The sequence below is a fragment of the Zootermopsis nevadensis genome, unplaced genomic scaffold, assembly GCF_977971745.1.
Source record: "Zootermopsis nevadensis isolate Lab colony 2312 unplaced genomic scaffold, Znev_1.0 Znev_ptg000023l, whole genome shotgun sequence".
In the NCBI taxonomy this organism is placed as follows: domain Eukaryota; kingdom Metazoa; phylum Arthropoda; class Insecta; order Blattodea; family Termopsidae; genus Zootermopsis; species Zootermopsis nevadensis.
Genome location: NW_028259155.1, coordinates 6,856,954 through 6,884,415, shown reverse-complemented (window position 1 = coordinate 6,884,415; position 27,462 = coordinate 6,856,954). Strand labels below are relative to the sequence as shown.

The 27,462-nt window shown below is 36.7% G+C and overlaps 1 pseudogene across 1 annotated transcript in view; it reads right to left on the bottom strand.

Annotated features, from left to right (window-relative positions):
- The window catches only part of LOC110832629 (fatty acid synthase-like), a 56,097-nt pseudogene that overhangs the window by 6,514 nt on the left and 22,121 nt on the right, over positions 1 to 27,462 (bottom strand). The window contains exons 13-19 of the transcript XR_015536616.1: positions 26,097 to 26,287; positions 24,476 to 24,704; positions 23,234 to 23,351; positions 20,865 to 21,189; positions 19,458 to 19,613; positions 18,531 to 18,718; positions 326 to 598 (exon numbers count right to left, since the gene is read on the bottom strand). The product of XR_015536616.1 is annotated as a fatty acid synthase-like (transcript). The remainder of the gene's footprint in view (positions 1 to 325; positions 599 to 18,530; positions 18,719 to 19,457; positions 19,614 to 20,864; positions 21,190 to 23,233; positions 23,352 to 24,475; positions 24,705 to 26,096; positions 26,288 to 27,462) is intronic.

Below are 27,462 nucleotides of genomic sequence, written 5' to 3'. Positions count from 1 at the left end.
ACAATAAAATGCCTTTTAATCATATCTAATTGCAAAATTAAATGTTTGAGTTACTCCCATTTTAATAATATAACATCTCGATATCTGGGTTCTGGTGCCGTGACTTGTAAGTAGATGACAAGGTTTTGGAGAAAGTGTCTCCAATTTTTTTGTCCTCTAATATAAATTTCTCCATTTCACCGCATAGGCACTTCAGCCCTGAAGATTGAGAAAGAATCTTTCTCCGAAACGTTGGCATCGAATTAGTCGCCGTGAAAACTCCTGGTAATACAAAATTAATATTTCCATTACGATTATAAAAACAAAGCAAAAATTAATAACTTACCTCACACTGATCTGTTTGTTACTGTCTTCTGGATACTGGAGAGCCATTTTCTTTCTCCATTCATTAGAGAAAAGCATGAAGGCTTTGGTGGTCGAGGGATTTTGTGATGATGTGCTTCAACAGGATGACACTTTGGTGTTTGTTTGCCCCATTTTACTTGTCTCTTCTCCTGAAGGTCCTTTGGCTGCCCTGTAAATTGCAGCTGGTGTTGAGCTTGGTGCAAACGGTCTGAATGCTGTTGCTGACTACTGTCCATAATGTCACAGAAATTTCCTGAAAGAATATTGGAATCCATGTATAAATAACATATAAGAATCAGAATATGGTCAACAGTATAAAAAAATCATGGCTGTCTCCGATGTACCTGACCCTGCAGGACACATAATTCTCTATTTTTTCTGAAGAGTTACAGACATATGAAGCTTAAGTAATAAAATATGCTGTGTTGACTTATCTGAATGTGGTTGTGTACAGAAGGGGGTAGGGTGTCAGTAACATCAGTATAACAGAGAATATGTCATCTGTGAATAGGAAGAGGCACAGTTTTGTGTTTCAAATGACACAGCGAATAAAAATATCTAATACTACGGAACAACATTACATGCATGCTAATGACTGGTCGGTTTCTGTATCCCTCAGACATAAGGAATATATTTCTTAGTATTATTCCGGGAGCATTCAGTTAATAAAACATCCACTGATATGCACATTACTCAGAAAAAAATTACTGCTTGGATGACATTTTAGAGAGAAAGACCAATTTACTCTTGCAGTCCTACTGACATCAATTTTATTTTACAAGCTTCCTCAACTGCAGACATTAAGTAATGCTTGAAATGAACATATTTGGTGGGCTCCTTTCCACCACGTATGGCACCTTCTCCGGTTGCAGATTGAGGACGTGGCCCTCGGATATAAAGGCAGGTGCAAATGGCGGTCCCTGGCGTTGGGTTGGAGGAGCGTTTATAAATAACCTGTCACTGAAAAGAACACACAATGGTTTTTTTACCAGGTGTTTCAAAACAATTAAGTTCATTACAACTGACTATATTTAATCCCACAGAGCAGTTACAATGACCAAATGATTTTGCAGATGCACAGAATCTGTACAATTTCTGTAGAATTGTTTCATATACTAGAGGATCCGCATTTATTTGGCAAGGACTGGCACTGGAGGTCTGTGGATGCACACATCGATAATAACAGGATTAATACATGACATTTCGGACACTCCCACTGTAGTTATGTGTATCTAAATTAGGTACTAACCATGTATAGAGATGAGAAATGCACAAATACATGCCATTTCAGTTGAAAAACCTTAAGGAAAGTGACTTAGTGGAATTTTTAAGAATACATGGGAGGATAATAAAAATTAATCTTAAATAGAATTATTGAATTTGTCTGGCTCTCTTTTCTGTTGAGGGGTGGGGTCTTGGTAAATGACAAAAATTTTGATTCCATAAAAGGTAGTCGACCAACAGTACTTGATTTGAAGGTTGCCATGTTCTGGGTTACTGTACCGTGTAGTCTGGGAGATTTCCACCAACGTTTCAGAGGTCATACTGCCTCCGTCATCAGGGTGATTCACCTTCAGACTCACCGCTGTGAAAACCTCAAATCCTACACAGTACTTGATTTACAAAAAACCTTTCAAGAATTCACTGAATACTGTCTTTGAGCATTACAGTGCCATTCACTAACAGATGGCTCTCTCATTAATACAACAATCGACAAGGTATTTATATTTCAGTATTTTTCTGAATTATCTGATAAGTTATTTCCACAAAGGAACTAACCTATTAGTTTTGCTGTATTTGATGCAAGTAATAGTGCCCCAACAACAGGACTTGCTAATTTTCTCGATCCATCTTCTCTTATTTTCTTGGAAGAAAATTGACCTAAGAATTTAAATGAAATTTTATGTGATAACTTATGAATCAGCATTTCTGTCAGAGTTTTATGAATGCCATAAATGGTACTTTTATTATACTAATTCAGTCTCAACTTATTTTAATGTAAGGTTATGGAGGTAAGAGCCCCAAAATATTTTGGGAACAGGCTTGTGCATAGGATGAGAAACAAGTCTTGAGTATAATTGCAGCTCTCTGTGAAAGAGTCTTACTTACACATGGTCCGTTTTATGAAAAATCTGCATAGGGGTAACTAATTTTGAGGAAATAAATGGTAATAAGCATCCAGAATGGTGCAGAATCCAAGATACAGTGGTCATCCCAAGTCATAAAGTTGTATCAAGGCTGAAGGATGCTGTCCACGTGGTAGCACTAGTGAAAAAACCAACCACAACCAGTACAAAACTGTATTCTCCATACTTTTCCAGGCTGGCCATAAAAAAAACGTACAAGCACTGCCGCCAACATACCAATATCTGCATGAACAGATGTCATTTTGAACATTGAGGTAGAAAGATAATTTATTCATGTATGCACTCATAAAGATATTTGCAAAGACAGACATGAAAATTAATTAATTGTCATGTCATGATTCTTCAACAACATTTCCACTGAAATCTACGAAATTTACAACATATTTCATACACGTGCATTCACATTCCTTGCATAAGTGAAACCATTTTAATGCAATCTCCTTTTGAGTACTTCTGCCATATTGTTTCAGTATTATTAGAAACCAAATTTGGCAATTTCCTTAAATTGTCATTATGGGCTCAAATTAACAATAATACTTCAATTAATTCTGAAACTGACCACACAAAGAGAGTTTCAAATGTAAATAGGCTTGAAAAATAAAATACTATGTAGGCTAATTTAGGAAGAGGCCATAAGTTTACTTTATTGTAAAATTGCCTTTAAACATGGCCATCCACTGAAGTTGTAAAAATGCTTTGTTATGAGCAATGGAACACATTTTTTATTATTCTCTGTGACCAAAGGTAAATCACTTTCTTTCTCTACATCCTCTTTCATCCGTATGTGTCGAGGTTTATTTTCATTCAATTGATCTATTTGGACAATGGTAGGATTCCTTGGATGAGTGATCAGCCCAACGCAGGGCCTCTACCTATATAAACACTGAGACGCCAGATTCTTCGAATTTTGTAAAATTTGGCGTGAGTGTAAATTTTATAAAAAAAGTGTTATTGTAAAATTTTAATTTAACCTTTAAACGACGGGGATTTAAAAGGAACTTTCATAGGGCTGAGTACACAACTTACGTCCCAGACAAGGAACGCTAGTAAGATAAAGGTTGATGGTTTTGTGTTTCAGCAACATCTATACCCAGCACAAAACGACCCAGCAGCCAACTCACCACCACAAAACCCGGTAAGTCCTCACAAATGGGCTCTAGCAACGTGTTGTGATTTCAAAGCGAGATTCTGCAATTTTAGTGAAATTTAGTGTCCGTGCGTACAAAAATTTTCTTCTGTGTGTCTGTCTTGAACTTAACTTCTGAGATTGAGTTTCTCACAAAATGTACTGTTTTCTGCAAAACACAAAAATTTGCTTCATATTGTGTTACATAGATACATATTTTATTACATTCCATGGATCCATAAGACAGTCAGATGACAATAGGATGTGGAAAAAGCCATAATAATACAATACATATTATAAAGTACAATTCATACTATTATATAAATTTCAAATAATGCAAACAAAGGATTCACCTAAAGAAATGATAAGCTACAAATAGATCTGCCCATTACACACAGAAGAAAATTTATCACTTATTTGTAAACAATATAGATTCATTGACAGAGTAAAAGGAGTGTGTAATTAAGTGTCTTTTAAAAGCTACCATAGCTATATATAGCTATAATCATGAAATCTGCCTCACATTTTTATTTGACATACTTTCATATCAAAGGCTGGAAGTCTACAACTGATGTCTTACTATTTTATGGACTATGAATTGGTGTAAATTCTGTACTCTTCTGTCCTGCCAGTCTCATCTCTTGGATAGCAAGAATGTCAATTTTATAATCATTTGTTATTTCAATTAATTGTTTCAGTGCCCCACTTCTACATAATGAAAGCAAATTACACGTTCCTAATCGGAGTTCCATGTTCTTGCTAGGTTGCCACATTTTTTGGGAATTCTCAACAGAATTGCTTTTTGCAAGGTGGGGTCGTCAACCCCCAACCTGGAAATCCAGGTCCCCAAACTTATATCCCCCAGGCACTGGGTAGCTCATGAACCTCGGGAGCGGTGCATATGAAAGTATAGGCAAAATAAAGAATGACTGGATTACACAAGGAATAAAGTATCTTGGAAGCATAGAAGGCTTCTGTCCATCTACATTAGGAACAGTAAAGACCCACACACAAGAGCGTTTTATATTAAGTATTGTAAAATCCTGAATAATGTTATAAAAGAGGCTAAAAAGCAGCATTACAGTAGACTTATAGCAAAATCAGACAATGAAATAAAAACAACATTTAACATAATAAAAAGGGAGAGAGGAAAAATATATTTATCAGAACAGATGCCACATCTTCTAATAAACAATGAAAAAGTAAAGGATCCTGGAACAGTGGCTTAAGTTTTTTCTAACAATTACCGAAAGCTTAAATTTACATCAAGCAGAGACAGAAGATGCTGTTTCATTTTTAAAAGCCGCATTTCTTGTAAAATTTTCTGATCTTAATATTATTGCAGCCACTGAAACTGAGGTGAAAAGTGTAATACAGCCCTTAAATCAAAAAAACTCATCAGGATATGATGAAATAACAACTAAAATTTTGAAAGCTTGTCCAGCCTTAACCTCTCTCTTCTTTGCGCTGCAGTTCAAAGTTGAACCGTGGCCTCTTCAATCTTTCGCCTCCATTCATTTCTTATTTTTCCTTATTCCTAGAATTTTATTGGCATTCTCCCTCACAGCATCTTCCCACCTCTTTCTGGGTTTACCTATTCTTCTCTTTCCATATACATGTATTGTCTCTTGAGACACCTTTTTGGGTACGCGACTATCCTCCATCCTAACCACACGGCCAGCCATGAGCTTAATAAACAGGGAAAATTTTAGGTCCTTGTTTAGTTCACAAATTTCATTATTGTACCTAATTCTCCATCTACCAGGTTTGGACCATAAATTTGTCTTAGTATTTTCCTTTCAAAGACATCCGACATGTCTTCAGATTTCCTTTCCATGGTCCAAGGTCACATCAATAGTTATGTATAATCTCACTTTGTTATTTTGCTGGACTGGAAAAAGGTAGCAGGGTCTATTTTTATTTTTCCCTGGATGTCATTCATGGGCCATTCGATGGCGCCACTGTTCTCCAAAGAGCATAATTATCGGATTCAAGCAGGACTTGGATTAACAATTTGTCGAAGGCTCAAAAAGTAAATCAGTAAAATCTTCTCGGGCAATCAGCAGCGTTAACTGGTTACCGTAGTAAACCGACGTTTCGGGAATACTCTGTCTCCATCTTCAGGGTTCTGATGTGACTGGATCCTCGGAAGTCGCCTATGTAACTGCCTGCTCGTGACCAGGAAAGTCTCAAATCCTAGCTCAAAAAGTGCCTTGGAATTTAAGTAAGATCTAATGCTAATTCTAAATTAACGCGAAGTAAATGAATGTGCGTGGAAAGCAAAAATACGTAGAACAAGGTCAACTTACTGATGCCGTTTCCACCTTGAAGAGGGGGCCAGATTTCAATATCACTTCTGCCCAAACACTTTGTGACTAGTCGTACTTCACAGAGGCGACGGGCTTCAATTTGAGAAAAGAAAACTCCCGTAATATTTGCTACCATTTCCATAAGGTTTCGGCGGATGCCAAGTGGCGACTGTGAACGCAATCGATGAAACAGTCTGTTACCTCTCTGACGATGCAGCAGTGTTGCCAAATGGGTGTCTCATTTGATAAAATCTGCGACCCGCACAGTTGCCAAATTAGTGAAAGAATTTTGCTGCGCGTTGACGAAACCGCGTAGAAATGGATTAAAATTGACTTTTAAACTTTGAAGCCGTTGCGTTTGACGTGCAGTGAAATTTCATTCCTGTTTAAGCGCTATGAAGTAATCAGCCGCGTTAGCTGTTTACCGTAGTAAAGCTACGTTTCGGGAACAAACTGTCCCCATCTTCACGGTTCTGATGTTCTGAACCCTGAAGATGGGGACAGAGCTTCCTCCCAAGAATCGCGAAGGTCCCGGCTAGCCACCAAATAAAAGTGAAATGTAAAGTTTTCTTCTGATGTTGCATTTATAGAAATAATACTTGGAAGTAATTAATGAAACTGATGGGTAGAAATTACGCAGACTGTTCTATCTGATAGCAATAATAAATACAGTAACAGTTCCACGAGATTTGTTGCCTCATTAGGTTATTGCTCTTACATTAGAGCTGTTATCTCCATTTTAATTTTTAAAAACTCTGATCGAGTGTAATTCTAAATTCTGGATAATCCCGTAGATAATCATAGAATATCAGACACTTCGACACGTGTAGTCGACCCGCTCCACGACTTCGCCGACTTGCCTGTCGATTAGTTTCGACCAATGAATAATGCTGAAGGCAGAAACAAAGCAAACACTCGCTGCGTGATAGATAAGGGCAGTGAGAGCGATTCTGTTCTTTGTTTGCAATCGTCTCATGTTTACTTCTCTTCACAAACAAAGACGCACAGTTGCGACTGTCACTGAGTTGAGTGACTGAGGAAAATCTGAGGCGAAGTAGTAGTTGGCGTGACGGGCGGCCGACGCAGTAGGAGGTAACATAACAGTAAGTCAACTGGAGTACAATAGCAGACAACAGTCAAATAGGCCTTCTTTTGCAGCAAAAGAAGCTGCTAATCTTTGTGTCAATGGACGCCAATGAACTTCATTTTCTGGGAGCGGACATTCGTTTTTCTCTGGCGATAACTCACAGGTCGACTACCATAATGGAAAAATTAGCGTAGAATTAAACCAAAATTTGACGAATAAATCAGACACACGTCGACATAAACAAACATTGGGATGCTGTAAATAATTAAGCTTATGTTACTAAATGAACGAAATTATTGGTCAATTAAATTAAAATGATATTTTAGGCTAATTCTAAATCAGTCGGGTAGGTCATGGGTGCAGGTCACGCTATACCGAATTGTTTACAACTAAAATACTTTTGTGTAGGCCCTAGGTCGGTTTCTTACTCTCAACATTACTCGTTATGCGTCACAAGTGGTCCTAATGGCACCGTCACGTGATTTTTGCCAGAGAAATTACTCTCTTTCATTTCGAAGAATGTGCTAGAGGTGGGAGAGTCGTATTTATGCAGAGAAGGTTTTAGTTAATTTTTATTTTACTAAACGCTAAGAAATGCCGTGGAAGCATAAATAAGGGAAACTTTCGATTGTTCGTCCTTGAGAGACTCCACATGCACGGCATTTCCTTTGCAAGCGAGAATGAGGCACGCAGGCATTCGACTGCGTATTTGCCCTTAAAACATTAAATTAAATTAGCAAATCAAAATGACTCGGGTCTGAATGTCGGCAGAAACTCGTCTAGAAAAATGGATTTTCTCGTTCTTCCAGGCTAATTCCCCGATGTAAGCCGAGAAAGCGTTTTTTAAGAACTGAGCCATAGAACATGTCCAATCGATTAAAATAGACAGCTGGGGTTAAGTCTGGTGATAGGCGAAGGGGTACTCACCATCGGTTGGGAAAAAGTTGATGAAACATGGCCTCATCTCAATTCGGCTGCCGAACGGTGGGACCAATGGATTCTTGAAGCATGTGAGGAACGGAACACAAGGACTGTCGCTTCAAAGGACGACGGTCCTGGATGACAGAAATCACCAGACCGATGTCCTGCCTTCAGACGACCATTTCACACGATTGTGCTGGTTCAGCTCAAATGTCGCCACAATAGTCCAAACAATCGCCCAGAAAGTGTTCGTCCTCAATCTCCTTCCTCGGAGTCTATTCAGAAATCTCAAGTCTGCCGTCAGGATCATCATCATCGTATGCAGTGAGTAACCTTGGCACGTGGAAGTTCAATTTCGCTGTTTTGAGAATCCTGCGAACGCTTGACTTGGAAATCGTGATCTAACTAATCCATCGCCTTGAAGAATTCTCTGGCGATCGTGTGAACTGTCGTCACGTGTTGATGCGCGCGGTCCACGAAAACGCTGTTTGCACACGTCGTTCAGAGCCGTGCGTCTCAGATTTAACTCAAATTCTTGTAATTCTTAGTTTGAGGCGTTTCAAATTCACGTGTCCACCGTCCTTACACTTAGGCACATTCTCGAATTCCCAGTACCGCTTCAAAATTAATTTGCACTTCTTGAAACTTATTGGAGAAAGATTAGGCACTGCTTTTAAGAGGATGAGACAGTCTTATTACGCAGAAGTGTAAATTATTTAAAAGAAGGCGAAAGAGGAGCGGAGAAAGTGGGGCCACAAGGAAACCAAAATAAATCAGTGATAAGATAAATGACAGAGAGTGCAGGATCTAACAAGTAGGGAAATTTGCTTTCAAGTACCTAGGATCGGCATTAAGTGAAGGAAATTGGAGTTAGGAAATAAATGCTCTTACGCTCTGGGATCAATAGCGAAGTCAAAACTTACAGTGATTAAACCAATAGTAACAAATGCTTCAGAAATATGGGCGTTAAAGTGGAAGGAAAAATTTTTAAGGAAGATATTTCGAACACAGAAGGAAGGGAACGAACAGGAAATAAGGAATGATCGGGAGCTGAGGAGTTTGGATCGACAACCAGAAATAACTGGAGATGGATTGGATGGCTAGGACATGCGGTAAGGAAGAAGGAAGACTGGTTGACCTAGGAAGCGATGGAAGTGAAATGGTGGAGAATGAGAAGATCCAACTAACTAGAGACATACGCGGGCTGCTGCGCGACGAGCAGTTTGGGTTTCGACCCAGACACAGCTGGCTCGCCTCGTTGAAAGGGTCAACAGGAACTTTGACGAGAGGCGGCTAACCGGCGAGGTTTTCCTGGTAGTGGCAAACGCCTTCGACACGATCTGGGGCGAAGGCCTCCCCTACAAGATAACCGATTCATCCTATGATGGATTATGCAAGCCCGATCTGGAGGTCAGCTGCTAGCACCCTCGTTCGGAAGCTGCATAAGCGAACAACGCGCCTTGTACGTTTGAAATAAGCAAATTCACGAGGATTTGGGGATTTCGTTCATCGCCGACCGCATCAGAGCTGAGACGGAAATTTAGTTGACATGGGGAATCCTTTGGTACGGCAACTTGGAAGGCACTTGTGCCGGCCAAGGGCAACGGAGGGGGCTGTCTCTGACAAGACGGTTAAGTCGGCACAACGAGTGGTCTGACCATTCGACTCCCCTGACTTAGGTTTTCCTCGGTTGTAAGGCGAATGTCAGGATATAATTCAATAGGGGAGCGGCCCGCCGTCCCCAAGCCTACGGGTTCATTCCTTGTGTCACGTGGCCCCATCAAGTTGTGCACACCGTCTAATGCCAAACAAATTGGTAGTGAGCTTCATAAAACAGTTGGTTAGGCTTGCATCTCGTGGAATAATCTACAGCGAATATCAATTTAATATAAATTCAAGAAGCAGACATTAATTTCGCTTACCTGATCACACAATTTAATTAGTGCGCGTGTCATAAAACCTTGCAAACGTCTTGCTGACAGGCCCGAACATTCCGCATTTTTTATAAACTAAATGAACATGTGTGCATTAAGTCAGTCTTCGAATGTGGCTAGATCCCGGAGATCGAAGAAGGTCTCCAAATCACATGTTCTTTCCTGAATTAGGGAAACCCCGATGACTTTTTAAAACTGCTTGTAATAAGTGGACTCCAGTTTAAAATATGAGGACAGGACCAAGGGATCTTTATCTGTTTGACTTAGGCCTGCCATTTTAAGCCGCTAATCAATGCTCGTAAATATCACTTTCGATTGATCTGTTCCTTTGGTCATTCTGATACAATTAATTTGTAAGTACAGTAGCAATAATATAAGAGCTATTGATTACATCTGCATTTTGAGCATAATTTCGTTTCACTTGCGTAACTTGAAATCAACATTTAATTTAATTTCAGATGTGACAGGTATCGTTTTGTTATAAGTTAAGAAATGCCTTATTTTGACTTTTATTTTCTGTTTTCTTTCTGTTTTGTTCCGGGCCTCAGCTTGCTCGGGTAGTCGTTTACGTAAACCGATGTTGGAAGTTGAGCTCGCTGTTGCAAGAAGACTCCGTCAGGGAGAACTTTTATGAATGGACTGTGATTTTCACTGGATGTGTAAATGTGGCAGCAGCAATCATGGCTATATACAAATAACTGCACTTGCAAACATCTGTAAATTATGTTGGAAGGAAAAAGAAGTTCCATTGGCATTGCCGACATTCTAAACTGTGATATATATTTATTTATTTATTTATCATGCCAATATTTATGTAGGATTGGAATAGCAGATCTTTAGTCTCCTTCTTACGCAAGAATAATTAAATCTTATGAGTGTTTAGGTACGTCAGTGCTAGTTGTCAAAACTATAGAGGACAATCCTAATGCAACTATAATGACACAAAGAGACCAAACTTCTCAAAGGAACAAAGTTCAGCTGTATATACTTTTTTATTTATAACTGTGTGATGAGTCTGCTTGTATAATTCAAAAATATCTTTTGAAAACCTATTTCAAATCTTCAGTGTGAAATGATGATAACAATTATTTTATACTTGTACGAGTAAGCGCGTGATGCTCCGTGACAGCATAGCTGTAAAGTTATTGCTCCATATCATTACTGTATTGAATTTAAAGTGTTAGAAAATTTAGCTTTGCAACTCGTTGTTGGATATTATATGGTTACGCCATTCCTAATGGAGGTCAGTTGAGAAGTAGCAGCACAAAAACTGACTCCAATATTGAAATTGAATTGTTTTGTTGATTATGTAATGTATTTATCTTGAATCTCTTGGTTTTACTTGTTCCTTTATTACTGACGTACTTTTCATTACTTCCCATATGGGTAAAGTTGATTTGTTAATGAGATCACAAGTGATATTGGGAACGATGGTAAAGTAAATTCTCTCATGTTGGTGCTTGTGTGTGATTGCATGATAGTGGGAAAAGGGTTCAGTATAACTTACCCTATATATATAGTTATTAGTTTGTTTTATGGTTCACTTGAGTTATTAAGGCAAAGCCTTGATTTTATTTAGTCTCACGTAGTAATTAACTAAAATTTCTGTATTTCTAGGACTGTCAGTGAACTGACACCTTATATGTGTATAACTACAGTTACTTAATTTTCCATTATTTATTATAGTTACCAGTGTATTATTTAGTTTTGAACTTTAATATTGGTTCCATATGAACTGTCTCAGGCAGTATAATGTATTATGTATTTGCAATGACTTAATGGTTGGTTTTTTAGCCAAGGTGCTCCAATGTTTATTTGGGGCTTGCTGAATGTTTTCGCAGAGTTCCTATTCTTGTAAACACTACCATTAGGCTAAGACGTCGTGCCTCTGTTCTCCTAGAGATGCATGCAACGTGTTCTGTTGAAATTCATTCAATTGTATGTGTTGGGTATTCAGTATTATTGATACCCTCGTCCAGATCCTTAAAAATATTTATTCTCTTGGGTCCTGGATAACACAGAATAGGACCTCAGTGTAATAACATTACATATTCCCATTTGCACTCGCGCGATCTCATAACTTATGTGATTATATTTAAAATACCAATTAAATGGGTTGTGATACATTTAATATATTCATTGTGGGTGATATAATAATAAGACAGAATTTATAGATGAATAATAAATTATTCACAGATATTGAACAAAAATATTTCGGTCTAGTGAAGAAACCTATCTTAGTGCCATGACAGGTCAGGACCACATCAGTAAGAGGTGCTCACTGTTTTGTGCTGGAAATTCATAGCAGTAGAATTTTGTCTAATATTAAAATATTAATTAAACTATTAGTGAATATGTTTGAGTACAAAATGTGACTAGTTGAAGCATGTGAAAGTGAGCTGGTTTCTGAGAAAGGAGTGAATGCATTGTGTTGCAAGTTCATTGAGCAAAAATGAAAAGTATTTTGGTCTTCATTTAAAGGGGAAAGAGATTAAGGCTTTTTGTCTGGATAGAAAGGAATAAAGTTTTTTCTTCAGTCAGGTCTGAAATTTGAAGCCGCGGAATTGTGTAAGAAAATGCCAGTTTATATTGTATTCAGGCGATTATCAAATTTATACCAAGAAATTGCAGTCTTGCTGATATTGTGGACATAACTGTAATAATATTATGCTCTTTCACGTGTTTTCTCAGAATCCATATCAAAGTCATATCGAATCACTCCATTCTGGATTCTTATAACTGAGATTTTAGACTATAGATAATTTTATAACACCACTTCTTATGACATCTTTGAGTGAAGATGCTCTTAGCAAGCTGGTGTGATACAAAAAAGCATTTACTGTTTATTTCCATTGTGTTCTTGGCCACTGGCACCAAAACAAATTTGCTGTTAATATATAATAGAAGCATTTGTTTTCTACATTATAAGAAGTGTGAATATTTTACTAAGTTTACTATTATATCAGTTAACAGCTACAGCGAGTTTGGTTTTCTGATTATTCTTGAGAAGCATCGAATCGCAATACAGTCACTGAAATTAGTACTAAATGATTTAATAAGAAGTCTTGATCGAAATAAGTAATTCAGAAATTTTATTGTAATGTACGGGTATTTGGACCAGTCGTTTGGGTGTTCTGTAAGAAAGTACAAGGCATTGAGTGTCCGTACCCATCCAAACATTGGTTGCTAGTGGTCATGTATTGTGCAATTTCCAAATGATACTCATGTTGTATTATTATTAAGTTATTTACCTTGTGTATGTGTTATTTTCTTTGTTTGTTTCTATGTATATAATACAGGTTGTCATTTTATATTTCTCAAGAGCAATGTCAAAGAAGTCAATAGAAACAAGAGAACAATATATTGTATTTTTGTACAAGCATTTCAGTGCTTTTTGCCTTTTTAATACTGTTTCTAACAAAATAAACTTCGTTCTGTGTTTCTTTATTTTCTTGCTCACTGTTCCTTCAACCTACCTATAAGAAATTGTGTAAGTGACAGACTTATCATTTTACTGAAGAAACTTCATTCAGGTGGTCATTGAATTTAGAAATACCTTTCCCCCTGAATCCCTCCAACAGTCAAGTGACATGTTGGTCATAACACACTTTGGAACAACATATCAATACTTGATTAGCTGCATAAAATACGTACCTATAATTTTCAAAGCAAAGAAGCAAATGTTAAAGTAGGGCATGCCTGTGACAAATGCCTGGATCAAATGGTATATTGGAGAACATCATGATTTGCACTCGTCATCAAATATTATCAGAGTGATACAATTAAAGAGAGATATATGGACAGGAAATGTATATATGAGAGAGAAGTGAAATGCGTACGCGGTAGATGATGCTGACCTTTATGAGCTCTGTGGGTTTTATTTCAGGCGCTTCGATAATGATAAAGTTAAAGTATATTTTACTCACGTCTTCATTCTTTATACAGTTTTGTAGAATAACAGTGAGATTTTTACAGACGGCAAAACAAAACGGTATTCCATAAGCATTGAATGCAGAGGGACCAAATCAGTCTTTGTCTATTCCAACATTCAGTAGTTATCTCCATTATTAGTAACCGTACTATAAGTAGTCTATTGTAAGTTCGAGTCAGGTCACATCCAAAATATTTTCCTAGGTTCAATTTTCATGTTTTACATAAACTTGCTTAGAAGACTCCATGAACGACCCTGGATTTTGTATTTCGAATAAGTTAAACTGATTCCTTTCTGACCTCATCTCCGCGCCTCAGTAGACCCAAATGATTGAGTTAAAAATAACAATATTAAAAATTCCAATGTAATGGATTTAGTACGCAACAAACCAAATAAATGTTTCAACCAACGTGAATTTAGATATATCGCTTGTAGTCGGCACGTGATTCATTTTAATCTACCGCCCCATGAAATAAAAACACACACAGGTACAGTAGTTGTAAAATATATAAGCAGACAATAACTTGTTAAAAGAGGCTGAGGGTACCGTTCATTGAGATGATATCTTACGCGATGGGAGAATTGTGCTGGAGCTGTCATGCATAAACCACATTTGTCTTGTATTCAGTGGTGCATCTTCAAGGAGACGTGGCAAGTGTCTTCTTAAGAATCACCGATGTGAAGGTCCTCTTAAGACGCGATGGAAGCATGTGTGGACCAATAAACATGTAGCCAACAATTCCTGCCCAAACGTTAATTGAAAATCTTTGCTGGAAGCTGGATTCACTTTGATATAAAGTCAATTAATTGAAACTCATTTTTGGCTATTATTTCGAAAATGAAACATTTCCAACCCCATGTTCATGGGAAATTTTTATTCTTATTTTTGATCCTGGAACATGCACACGAAGTTTGTAAACATACTTCTGACTCATCCTGTATATTGTTCATGCTGCCCTTAAAAAGACACTGATGAGTCCTCTGAGGAAATTTCTCCAGCACCATGGATTAACAAAATATGGCACAGTAATTTATAACTGGTGTTCTGCAAGGATGAGTCCATAACAGATGTCACATGTTGCCATTAAAAGAAAGTTAAATTGTTTAATATGATATGAAATAATCATTTGTCCTTATTTTGTACGTAAGAAGACAAACTTACTGTTTCTTTTATTTATATCATTTGGCATTCTAATGAATACAGTGACAGATCATAAGGATTATGAAGGATGATCACATGGCAAATGTTAGGCAAATGGGATCATTTTGTGTGTTCACAGGAAGTGAATTTCTGTTCAACAAATTTATTCTCTTCATAATTAATTAACAATACACCAATTTTAGGTCAAAATCAATATACATCTGCCTGAATTATATATGTACATTGCTTTGAAGGAAAGCAACTGTCATTTTGTGTGTGAAGGTATTACTAAAATCCTGCTGAACCATTTTTACATATTGCACTGGCCTACATATGATAATGTAGATAAAGGTATTTTCTTTCTGAAGAGACAGCGGATTTTAAGATCAGTTCTAGAAGTACAGTAATAGTAAAATTATTCAAACCTGAATTTAAGTTCAGTAGTGTTATACATATAGTAAGTTTGAAAATCTGTATTACATCTTCTTTTAACAGATGACATCCACCAATAGTCAAAACAACATACAACAGATATCTCTGTCTATCTCAGTTTCTCTTTTGACCGGTAAAGAAAGTCCCAGCCAGGCTGTTGATTAAAATAATCTGTTAATCTTATTATTTCGGATCACAAGGCACATAAAAACAAATGGCCACTCTAGATCTACAATCTACTTAAAAATGTTTTAGTTGCCAAAAGATATTGAACAACTACATGAGCTGTTATGGGGTATAAATTGTGTTAATGCAGTGTTCTTTTCATTAAGGCTGTCTCTAAATCAAACAGCCTCAGGATTTGTCAATTGCCTGTTGATAACAGTGGCAGCATTGTCACATGGATTCCAGTCACATGTACATCCATGTTCTTCTCACAACACTACAACACAAGACCAAATATGTACACTTACCGTGCCTGCAGCAGGGCAGGTTACTATGTGAACCCATTTCTTTGTAGATAAACAGTAAGCAAGCACACAAATTAATTTAACTTAATTTAATTTAATTCTCACCGTTACTGAAGAATGATATGGTGGCTCATTGCATGGTTCACTGATTTACATACACAGTGTCAAAGTCTGTGTGCACCTGTATCAACTCCAGTTTTATGGTTTATGTCCTTATACAATTAAAAGTTACAATAAAGACGAAATACTTACAAGTTCATAATTATCAAACAAAAATACTAGAGTAAAATCTATTATTGTGTCCTTCCCAGGATCAAGCCTAGTTAGCCTCTTATTAGTTAGTAATTACACTTTCTTATCTTTACTACTACCTTCTTCTTCAGGTTGAATGATCTGATCTTTGGAAGAAGAGAGATTCTATCAGAGCTCTACTATGTATATTTGTTACCGGCAATGCATAGAATGCCTAAAGTCAGTAAGCAAAGTATGAAATAAATCTAAATGTTAATATTGTTTGGTTGTGCACATTAAAATTAATCAAAGCTGATTGGGTAAGCTGTCAAGATGGAGCTTGTGCAAGATAGTCGCGAAAACACCAAGCTACTGAATGTGAACATAACAAAAGTTCTGATAATTAAAAAAAAATTGTTTTATATTAAGTTCTTGCAAACATGAAAGATAAAATAAATCTGTATAAATCTTATTATAGAAACTTCTTTGTTATATATTAATACTTTGCCTAAAGAATCTGAGGCATTTTATAAAATTCCTTGGTATTCTATAGAATACCTATGCAAAGTACAAAATAAACTGTTAGTTTCATACATTGCCTAAAAGTTTTAAGCTTTTTATAAAATGCCTGGGCATTCCATAGAATTCCTGAATTTCATAATTTGCCTGCTGACTTTAGGCATTCTAATCATTGCCAGATTTCATAGTTTACCGTTAACATATTCATTACTCTTCTTTTAAGATCTTTACAATTTTCCTTATGGTATTATATAAAATAAACTTTAAACCATGTAAAACCTAAAATGGAGAAAACTAAAAGGTTTTTAACATTGTCCATGCAGATGCAGGTGGCTAAAACTTTATTCACAATTATTAAAACTTTAATCAGCATGACACAAAAAATTTCCAGCCATGGAGACTTTTATCAGTGTTAATGAAGAAATATTTCTGCTACATGACATTGCTAAAAAAAAGCATCATTTTTGGCATACACAAACTGGATCCACTTTACGCTAATTGTCAGGAATGCAACTGTGATCTGATAATGCAAAATTGATATTTTGAACCTTGTGGACTTGGGTTCAGTGCATTTCAGAAACAGCAATTTCTCTACTAGGGACCTTGGCAATTTATTTGCACAATATTGCTGTAAATTAGATAAATGTTGTTTTACAATTCTAATTGCAAAGAAGAATTTAAGTTGAACTAATTTCATACTGAAAGTTAACATGACTTACTAGAATATACTTATGTGTTTGAAAAATTAAATGTGATATATGAAGCAAAAACAGGGCTACATTACACTGTTTCAATTATAACACAACATATCACTTCAGATTCTTTGTCACTTGAGTACTTTACACTTATTCTTAAATATTAATTCTAGAACAAAATGTAATTAATGATGATTAAGTGGTTATCACTTTTGCCTCATTTTCTCTAGCTCTGATGTTCCGAAAACTTGGTCAGGTATTCTGAGTGAGGTACTTTTGTGGATTTCAATAGTCATTCCAGGCACAGAGTAGTAATATAGTAGTTGGTTTATAGACACATCAGCTACTCTGGCTATTAGCACCTGTGTTTTAATTAAAACATGCTTTTCTACACTGGTAGATTATTCATCTATTGGTCACAGAAATCATAATAATCAATAAAGGTGAATATCATGTAGGAAGGTAAACACTTGTTCTAAAATGTCAGTACTGTTGCCTAGCTGATCTCTGATAGTATTAGGGAGGTAAAACATCTGGTGTCTGATGGTGTATCTTTGGCAGTCCAGGGGGGCATGTCTGATGCTAAGTTAGGCATTACTAGGGGCACACATAGGGGTGGATTGCCAGACAGAAGATGGCTGTGTGAGGTGGGTGTCCAATCCACAGGCAGATTTCCACAACCTCATTATGGCAAATAAGGCAACTAAAAGACCTCAATAGAAGTGTCACTGGTTGAACTCCTCGTAGTTTCAAAATTAGTCCAGTGTATAACTCTGGCTTTCAGATGAGAGCTATGTTGAATGTTTGGTGTCAACCTGCATTTCGGCCGACATTGCAATTGCATTTTCAGGGTGAGTAATGGATGTGGAAATTTCTGGAAGCTTTATATATGGCAGGAAGTGACTGGTGAGATGAATTTCATTGCACCAATTGGTGAAGCAGGGGAGTGGCTGCTGTCCAATGGGACAGGAGCATGTGGTTGAGGGAAGGAGGTGGCAGAATTTTAAGAGAAGGTGAAGAGGAAGGTTCTGGTAAACATTCAATGAGGTTCTCACCTGAAAGCCAAAGTTACAAAGCTGCAAAAACCTACAGGATAGAATCTGTTCAGTCGGTATGCAGATGTTACTTGTGGGAAGACCAACAGACACACATGAAAATTCAACAAGCATGTCCATCATGATATCAAGACCTACCCAAAAAGGTTTTATATGTTATTTTAAATTTAGAAAAAGCAGCTCTTACCTCAGTATGCTGGTTGTTTGCAGCCATCTCCCTGAGGCATCCGAAAGTCAGGCCGCGTATCTTCTGTGGCGTGAGAAACACTTGAAACTCCTGTTCAAGGAACTGCCTAATCTCTACAGCTATCATAGAGTCCATCCCTAACTCTGCCAATGTGGAATTTGGGCTAATGGTGTCCAGGTCATGGATACCTGCCAGAAATTTATTTCATTATAACAAACTAGTCCTTCAATACAGTATCTGATTTGTCATTAAAGGCAATACATTTATGACTTGAAGTGAGGGAGATCAATTTCAATTTGACGGTACATTTCTAGTATGGAGGAGTCTTTGTAAAAGAATTAAATAACAGTGAAGACAGACAGCCTCAAATACATTATCCACATGTTTCATCATATACATAAAGTGCTGTTGTTGAATGTTCTATAGTTTTCTGTCTTTGGTCTGGTTTGTGGGTGACCATAATTGCTGATACATAATGCACAACAATCTATGACTATCCCTGTTTCAGTGCTTTTCAATTGTTTAACCTTTATCACCTGTGCATCAGTGCTTACAGGCAATTCTGTTGGCCATGCAAAACACTAGCATACCACTGTATCACTGAACCTGGAGTTTAAGTCTGGTCAGCAGCCCCATAATATAAGGGTTTAAATCCCTTGTTGCCATATGATAAAGGATTAACATTCTCATAAAAACAAGCAAGCATCAATTAAATACAGTTTATTCAAAGAAATCCACATGAAGAACCAGCACTTTCTGCAACTTCTAATCGTTGTGTGCTCCTGCTACTACTAGTGCCACAACTGCCATCTCTATCATGCTGTTGAAAGTTTACACTGTATTACTATTTATGTTGTTCCATTTCCATAAAATTGTGAGCTGCACAAATGTCTCATTCTGATATACCTGAAGCCACTTTGGACTTACCCATGATGGTGCTGACACACTCCAGCACATTTCCAGGTCCATCACTTCCTGCACGTTTTTCAGCCACAACCATGCTTGCCACTACAGGACACAATTGCCTCATGAATCTGTTGAACACCTCCAGACATGATGCAATCCTCTGCACTACGGTGCCGTCTGCATTGCACAAATGTGAGTACAATAAATCTTCAGCTGTCAACACCCAGTCAAGTACTTGCTTTATAGTGCTGTCTTGTGTCTACTTTTTGAATTTTATGAACAAATCTGATATAGCTACTAATGAGTTCACTGAAGATCCTCTTAGGTATTAGGATCCAAACAAGCCTGTACTTATAACTGGTAAAATATTAATAGTATGGTCCAAAGAGTCCTGAACTGAAAGGTCAAGGTATGTCTCCACTCTTCTGCAAACATTTTCATTGTTGATTCCCCCACATATCCCTGTCACAAACATCCTTATTCAACATTACTATTGTCTTTTTTTTCCCTAAATCAGAACCCTGCAGTCCCAGTGTGTAAGGAGAGAAGGAAATTAGTAGGAGTGGTTCCCAAATTTTGTCACATATGTGTTCCTTCCTTTAAGAATTAGTATATGTGCAACATTGTTTTTCCTATTATATTTGAGAAGTTCTCCTTTCAGACCAAACTCCATCAGACCTGTATCCATAGAATAAAACTTAAAAAGATGTTTACAAATACTTTTAATTTCTGAGAGAAGGGGGGAACTGGTATGCAATTGAACAGAATGAAATGGGGAAAATACTATAAATAAGCATGGCATTAACAGATATATCAGTGGTCATTCCCTAAAATAATACTAATTCCTACTGAATCTACAGTTATGTATTTTATCTTGTATGCCCTCTGAAACACTTCTTACCCACAGAGAATTTGAAAACTGTACAAACTCATGACTGTTTGCCAGAGAAAATACAGAAGGTCAGACACATCAGACAGTTGTAGCAAGCTGAGATAAAACTATACAGAAATTTACGAGATACTTGGCCTCCTAATTAACCGTAAAATTTCCAGATGTATTGCCTATCTGTTATTCTGAATTCATACAATTATTCGGTCGAAGAGGAACCTCCTACTGCTGACTGAAAAATGTCAAATTGTTTTGGTTATATATACACATTATGTAGAATCAGTAAAGGTTACTGGTCATTTTTATTCAAGAGTAAAACTTTTCAAATTGTACTGAAATATCAATGAAAGCTTTTTAGAATGTTACTTGACCTGTTATATAGCAATATTTAGTATTACTATATCAATTACAAAACAAATGATAAACCCCACATTGTGTTAACATAATGTATAATGTATATTCTTAGCCTAAGGTTTGGCAGCAGTTAAAGCTTTCTTCTGTGACTTAGGTGTACAAACAATTTTCAGAGCACAACTGACACATCTGAATGTTTTGATGTTCCTCATGCACCTCTGCAAGCATGCCCACATCTCCCACAGGGCCCCACTGTATGGCAAGACCTGGCAATCCATCTCTGACACGGGCCTCACAGATGCGCTCTGTAATGGAGTTGTTCATGCCATAGCAGGTTTGTCCCACATTACCACGTCCACATGAAAAACTGGAGAAAACCACAAAATGTCGCAGGTACGGGCACATCTGGCGAGACAACACATCCAGGTGATGTGTTGCAAGTGCCTTGGGTCCTGCAGAAGCAGTGAAGTCTGCCTCAGTTTGGTTTTCCAGAAGTCTGTCTCGCAACACCTGTAATAATGCCCAGATGTTTCTTTCAGTATCAAAACAGGTAGTGAAATATTTTCAACAGTCACTCTTACTTATGTTCTTGTGGTACACCCTATGTCCTGGTAAATGAGTCATGGCAGAATAAGGATTTCATTAGCATTGGAACACAAAACTCAGTCTCTCAGAAGGAAACAACCTTTCTACTTATTGGCTATTAGTCAATGGTTAGGAATTTCAATTCTTTACAGAGTATTGTGCAAATAGACCAAGAGTGATGGTAGTCCTATATTTTACTCAGCTATTTACTGACCACCTCTCCAATTGGTAAATTCTGAAGAAAAATATTTATATTACATCCTACAATAAAATTCTTATATACAGAATTTTTCTACACAAACTTAATTTTCTTCTGCTTCTTTATAGTGGCCCATTTTAGGTCTACACAACCTACACATAGTAACTGTCCTTTAACCTTCTTCCATCACTGAATATTTGTCTCATAGATGCTGTATTTCCTTGATGCTCCACAGTTATTAGTCTCCAACATACTTATTAAAGATTAAAACCAACATCACAACCAGTTCATTTGTAAGAAATTTGCATATCTGGAGTTTCTTTTGCTTCCATGCAAGCAAAAGAAACTCTTTCATGATGATGTCATGTGATTTATTAACTTCTGTTTAATATGCAAAATTATTATAAGCACTTAAAAGTAGGCTATCCCCCAACGCTACCAGCTGGATGACCAGAGTTAAATTTGCAGCACCAGTAGAGATTTTTATCTTTGTCACCAAATAAATTATGTCTCTGATGCCCACTCAGCCTCCCAACCAATGGGTAAACAGTTAAGTAAAGTTTGTCCCGCTATGCGCCATGTAGGCGCTTGGGGTGAGAGGCGGTATAGCTCCTCCATTCCTTGACCTCGGCACTAGAGGGGGGTGAGTGGTCAGCATCACGCCCCGGCCGGCTTTACCCCCGGGAAAGGACCCCGGTACCCATTGTAGAGGAGGCTGGGTGGGCCCCAGAGCCGGTCTGGACGCAGAGGCTAGAGGAAAAATCCTCTGCCCCCGTCGGGGATCGAACCCCGGTCGTCCAGCCCGTAGCTAGTCACTATACTGACTGAGCTATCCTGGCTCATCCCAACCAATGGGTAATCAGGCTCTTTTCCTTAGAGACTGAGACCTGAACCTGGCCATTCGCCTCCACATAGTGTGTGGAGCTATGCTTAGTCAAACATCAATCTTCCCTGAAATGGTCAGTGTGTTTGCGTGTTATGCATTTATTTGTTAGCCATTCATTTCTGAATGAAAATAGAAGTAAAATGAAAAAGTAGTGGCCAGATACACAAGGTTGTCCAAAACAATAAACCATATTTAGTGAAATCCAAAAATATAGCTACCTTTTGTGGGATCTTGTAAACACAGTAATGAATCATAAGGTTAAAAAAGTGGGAAACTTTTTGACTAGCTGAGTGTAACATTAGCTTTTCAAAAATTACTCTTCTCCATGAAGACAGCTACATTTTAGTCTTGGTATTTATAAGGTAACAACAAGTGATACAATATGAAGCTGATGACATTCACAGATTTTTTCTCCTGCCTATTTGGTTAATTTTATATGATTTCTTCTTGAGTATGTACAGAATCAGAATCATATACACATAATCTTTGCTTACTGTGCTTTTAAGGTAATATGTAAACAGAATTTGACTGCTGACAAGATTCTGTTTATATTAATAATAGATCAACTTAGTCTGATGCATTAGATTATTCAAAATATGCTAATTTCTTTGGAAGCTTTCAAGTCACATATATATTAGTGCTTGCACATATGAGAAACAGAGTTAACACATGCTTATAAATTTATTCCTAATACTCTAATTGTACCAAATTCTTTCTCAGATCTTTCCTTTCATTTAGAAGCAGCACTCTGAATGCAAAAATAATTACATAATCATCTTACACTTCAGCATAACTGTTCTTGGTTTTAACTGACAGCAATGTGTTAGTTATTCTCTGGTTTATCCAATATGATCTTTTAAAATGTGAAAAATTTCAGCATTCACCACAGCCAGGTTAAATATGGCATCAACTTGTCCCATCTTGTTTGCATCAGACAGTAGAGCTCTTACACCACTCTTTATGGTAATGTCAGCCAGAGAGATGACTACTGTTACACCACAGCTGCGCCATATTCTGACACGCAAATTCTGGTAACCAGTCTTGATACTTTTACGAGATGTCAGTGGTTATTTGAACGTAGATAATTCCTACATACTACTGATAAAGAGATAACTTTTAAAATGAAAATACTGTAAAGATAGAGAATTAGTGTGTATTTGATCAGTTTAGTAGATATCACATGAAGATTCTGCTAGGAGACTTCAATGCCAAAAGTGGTCAGGAGGATATGTTCAAACCAACTATAGGGAGTGAGAGTTTACATGAATTTAGTAATGACACTGAGGTGAGATTAGTGAACTTTGTCACATCCAAAAATCTGATTGTCAATAGCACAACATTCTCACATCTTTATATCCATAAGCACACTTGGATGTCCCCTGATGGGATCACCCATAAATTAATTGATCACGTTTTGATCGATCAGAGGAAACAAACATCGTAGACATGCAATCTTATAGGGGAGCGGACTGTGACACTGACCATTATTTAATGATAGCAAACAGGCGGGGAAGATATACAGGATTGAGAAATTCGGGGTCAAAAGACTGAGTGATGTAGAAACTAAGCAAGAGTATCATTTAAATTTTCTGCAATCCCAGAGAACGTTGAAGAGAATACAGAGAACAGGGAAGTAGACGTCAATAATATACAGGAATTCAACTACACAGTAAATTATCTACTCAAATTAGGAAACTAAAATAAAAAATGTAGTGTTTCAAGAGGGAGCATATTTGTTGAAGATCTATTTATTGCTACACATACTTTCAGGATGCTATATCAAGTGGCGCTACTCCTACCCCATATTTTTGCATTTTGACCATGTTGTTACTGTTAATTATAGGAAACTGGGGTGGCCTCAACTGACATAACATTATTATTGAATTTTGTCAGATTAGTTGCCTGATTCAAAAGTTTAAAAGTGTTAGGAATGGACATATAAAGACAGCATAATAATGTGATGACACCATTAATTTTTTTCTTAAGAAAGTAAAGCAAGCTAACAGTGATAGTGATAACATTTACCTCACTTGACATTAAATTTTAAGTACATTTATTCTGGTCCCTCATCACTATAATGGAACTTTAAAGTAATCACATTACTGTGTACAAGAGTTGATCAGCACCTGTCAGGGTCCAGATTTTCCTCCAGCCACCTGAAGCTGGAGAAATCTCCTCGGGTCATTGAGCTGACATAGGCATGTGGCACAGCTGTCTAGTGGAAGGTGTCGGTATGACCCCCACTTTCCATCACTGTATACATTCATAACAAGATCTTCTTTATTCAGCTGCTGCCGGTAAAACGGTAAGTGCGAATCAAATGGGGGTGCTGATGTATCCAGAATAAAATAACACCTGAAAATATATACAAAATGTTTCAGAGATCTCATACTGAAATATACCTTCTGCTTGTTCACTTATATATTTAAATTATATCCTTTTATTTAGACATGAATAATGCAGTCATTCGAACTGATGAATCTAATATGAATTATTCTAAGGCTCCTTATTATCATCATAAAGTTACTCAATAAGTTTAATAAACATTAATGTTCATTGTCTTCACACAAAAGGCACATATATTTAATTCAACTCCATAATTGAAACTCCATGAAACAGAGTCTTTCTTCCAAGCTTGATGGTCACTCAGCTAGTAAAATAAGTCCTGCCTTTCAAGGAACCCAAAGGTTTGTTGCCAACTGGTCCTTATTGTGAGCCACAAGAATACAGTTCACAGTCTCCTATCCTATTCCAATAAGATGAACTTTAATATTATCATTTCAACCAAGCCTCCATCTCCCATGTGGTCTGACTGATTAAATTTTTTTATCTGGATAAGTTTAAATGAATAACAATGAAGTGCCTGTTTCCATTTGTGATCCTTACAATTACTGATTCAGGATGCTAATCTACAGGTCATCCTCTCAACCACAATGCTGTAAAAGCTGGACCACATAGTATGTAAACACTAAACTCACTTCCAAACAAACATTTATTTTGATCTATCTAAAGAATTAAACAAAATTAAACTAACCAATTATAACTTTAAATTCATTACATAATTTCAGTGCCAATTCACAAAGTCTCTTGTTTTAATTTCATGCCATAAAATCAGCTATCACTCTCAGAAAAGCAAGTAAGCTCTTATGCAACTGGGGAATGACAAAAATCAGCACATATTAAAAATTCTCTCTTTTTGATTCAGACAAAACTAAGTTACATTCATCTACAGGAAAGTTATGAATGGAAAATCCACACTTTAGATCCTACAGCAAGAACAGGATATACAATAACAGAGTCATAGCTCTATACACTTAACATGACAAACGATCAAACATGCAATATTTGAAAATGAATAAGAAAAGAGTGAACCAACTCAAATCAGCTAATCTTCAAGACAAAAATGTACATTATAACATTTTATCTAAACATGAACAATTATGCAAATTTAAGACAGGTTTTATCTCAACAAAAATTCTGATTGTGGACTTTAAATTGTAATAGTGAAACTGGCATAATCTGAGTGCTGACACGATGTTCCAAGAATTTATAAATAAGTAAGAACAATAAATTAAATAAATCACCATCTCAGATGGAAATTTTTATTTTAAAACATAAAATAATATTTATAAGTCAAAGAGATTAAATATTGCACAAATGTTCAAATCTTAGAAATCAGGTGAAAACTTGTTAACATGTGGTACTTTCTTCACTGGCAGTAAAAAGGTTCAAGTAGGAGTCTCTAACCTTACAAAGTTGGTCCCTGGCTCCTTGCGGATACAGTTCATGAGACCCAAAATGCCATTGAGTGGTGTATCCTGAGCTACAAGGATAATGCGATGCTTAGTGTTGCTTTGGATGACAGTCTGCATTTGTGGCAGCCAGTCATAGTTCTGGGCTGCAATGTAGATCACAACTGGATTTTCCACCATCAATCCCTGAAACAGATTCCACATACACTTTCTACCAAAATATATATTATAACAAAAAATCATTTAGTTTACCCAAAGTTTCTTGATGAGCTGATGATCATACTGCCACCTCTGGCTTAACTGGGATTACTTTTTATTAATCATTTTATGGAACAAATCAATGTCATGTATTAACTATATTACTTATACAGCATTAAATAACAGAATAATTACACTGGATGAAGTGAAAAGTATAAAGAAGGATGATTCAGTATGACCTGTACAGTGATTATGTTGTTGTGGGTTGTGATGCCTTGTAGATTTATAGGTAGACTCCAAGATTTCAGAGAAAACTACTGTTTCTACCTTCAGCCTTACATGGTGTCATAACCCAGATGACAATCATCATATTGTCATCTTTACCATAGTGAAAATGTCAGATCTCACAAAGCTGCGCAGTGTTCAATACGTAGAAGGGTAAGCATGCTGCTCAGGTGCATGACTCAAACAAGTTAATTGCAGTTTCAGAGCACAATCATACTCTTAAACAGGTCTCTGATGCTCTTGTCAACCCGAGGTGGTAGATTTCCTCTTATATTATGAAATGGAATTACATAACTTGTAAAATTTACTGTAAAGACATTATCCTTATTTATACAAACTGAAAATCTCAGAATGCCTTTTCAGTAATTTCACTCACATCCATACTTACATACTTATATCTTTTATTGGAGTTTTACTTTTAATCAGTTAAACACATTCAAATCAACTTTCGTTTTTTGCTGCTAGGAACTTGTTCACTTTACAAAACAGCATTACTTGTTATCCAGCAACATACACACTTTGTGACTAAGCCAACAAAGAAAAACTGGACATGTTAACCATATATTTTACACTATGCTGTACTGACTAAGAAGCTATATCACAAATTGATGATGTTACTTTTAGCAAACATGGAAACAATAATCTAAAGAAAGAAATATTTCATTATTAACATTATTAAAGCACATCTGTACTGTCAAGAAAGTATTATTATGGTGAGCACATGCTTGAGAATGAGATGAGTGGGGCATGTAGCATGCATGAGATAGATGATAAACATTCAAATCTTAGGCATGAAAACCTGAAGGTAGGAGGCCACTCTGAAGATTGATACATAGATGGAAGGATAATATTAAAAGAGATAAAAACAGAGTGGCTGG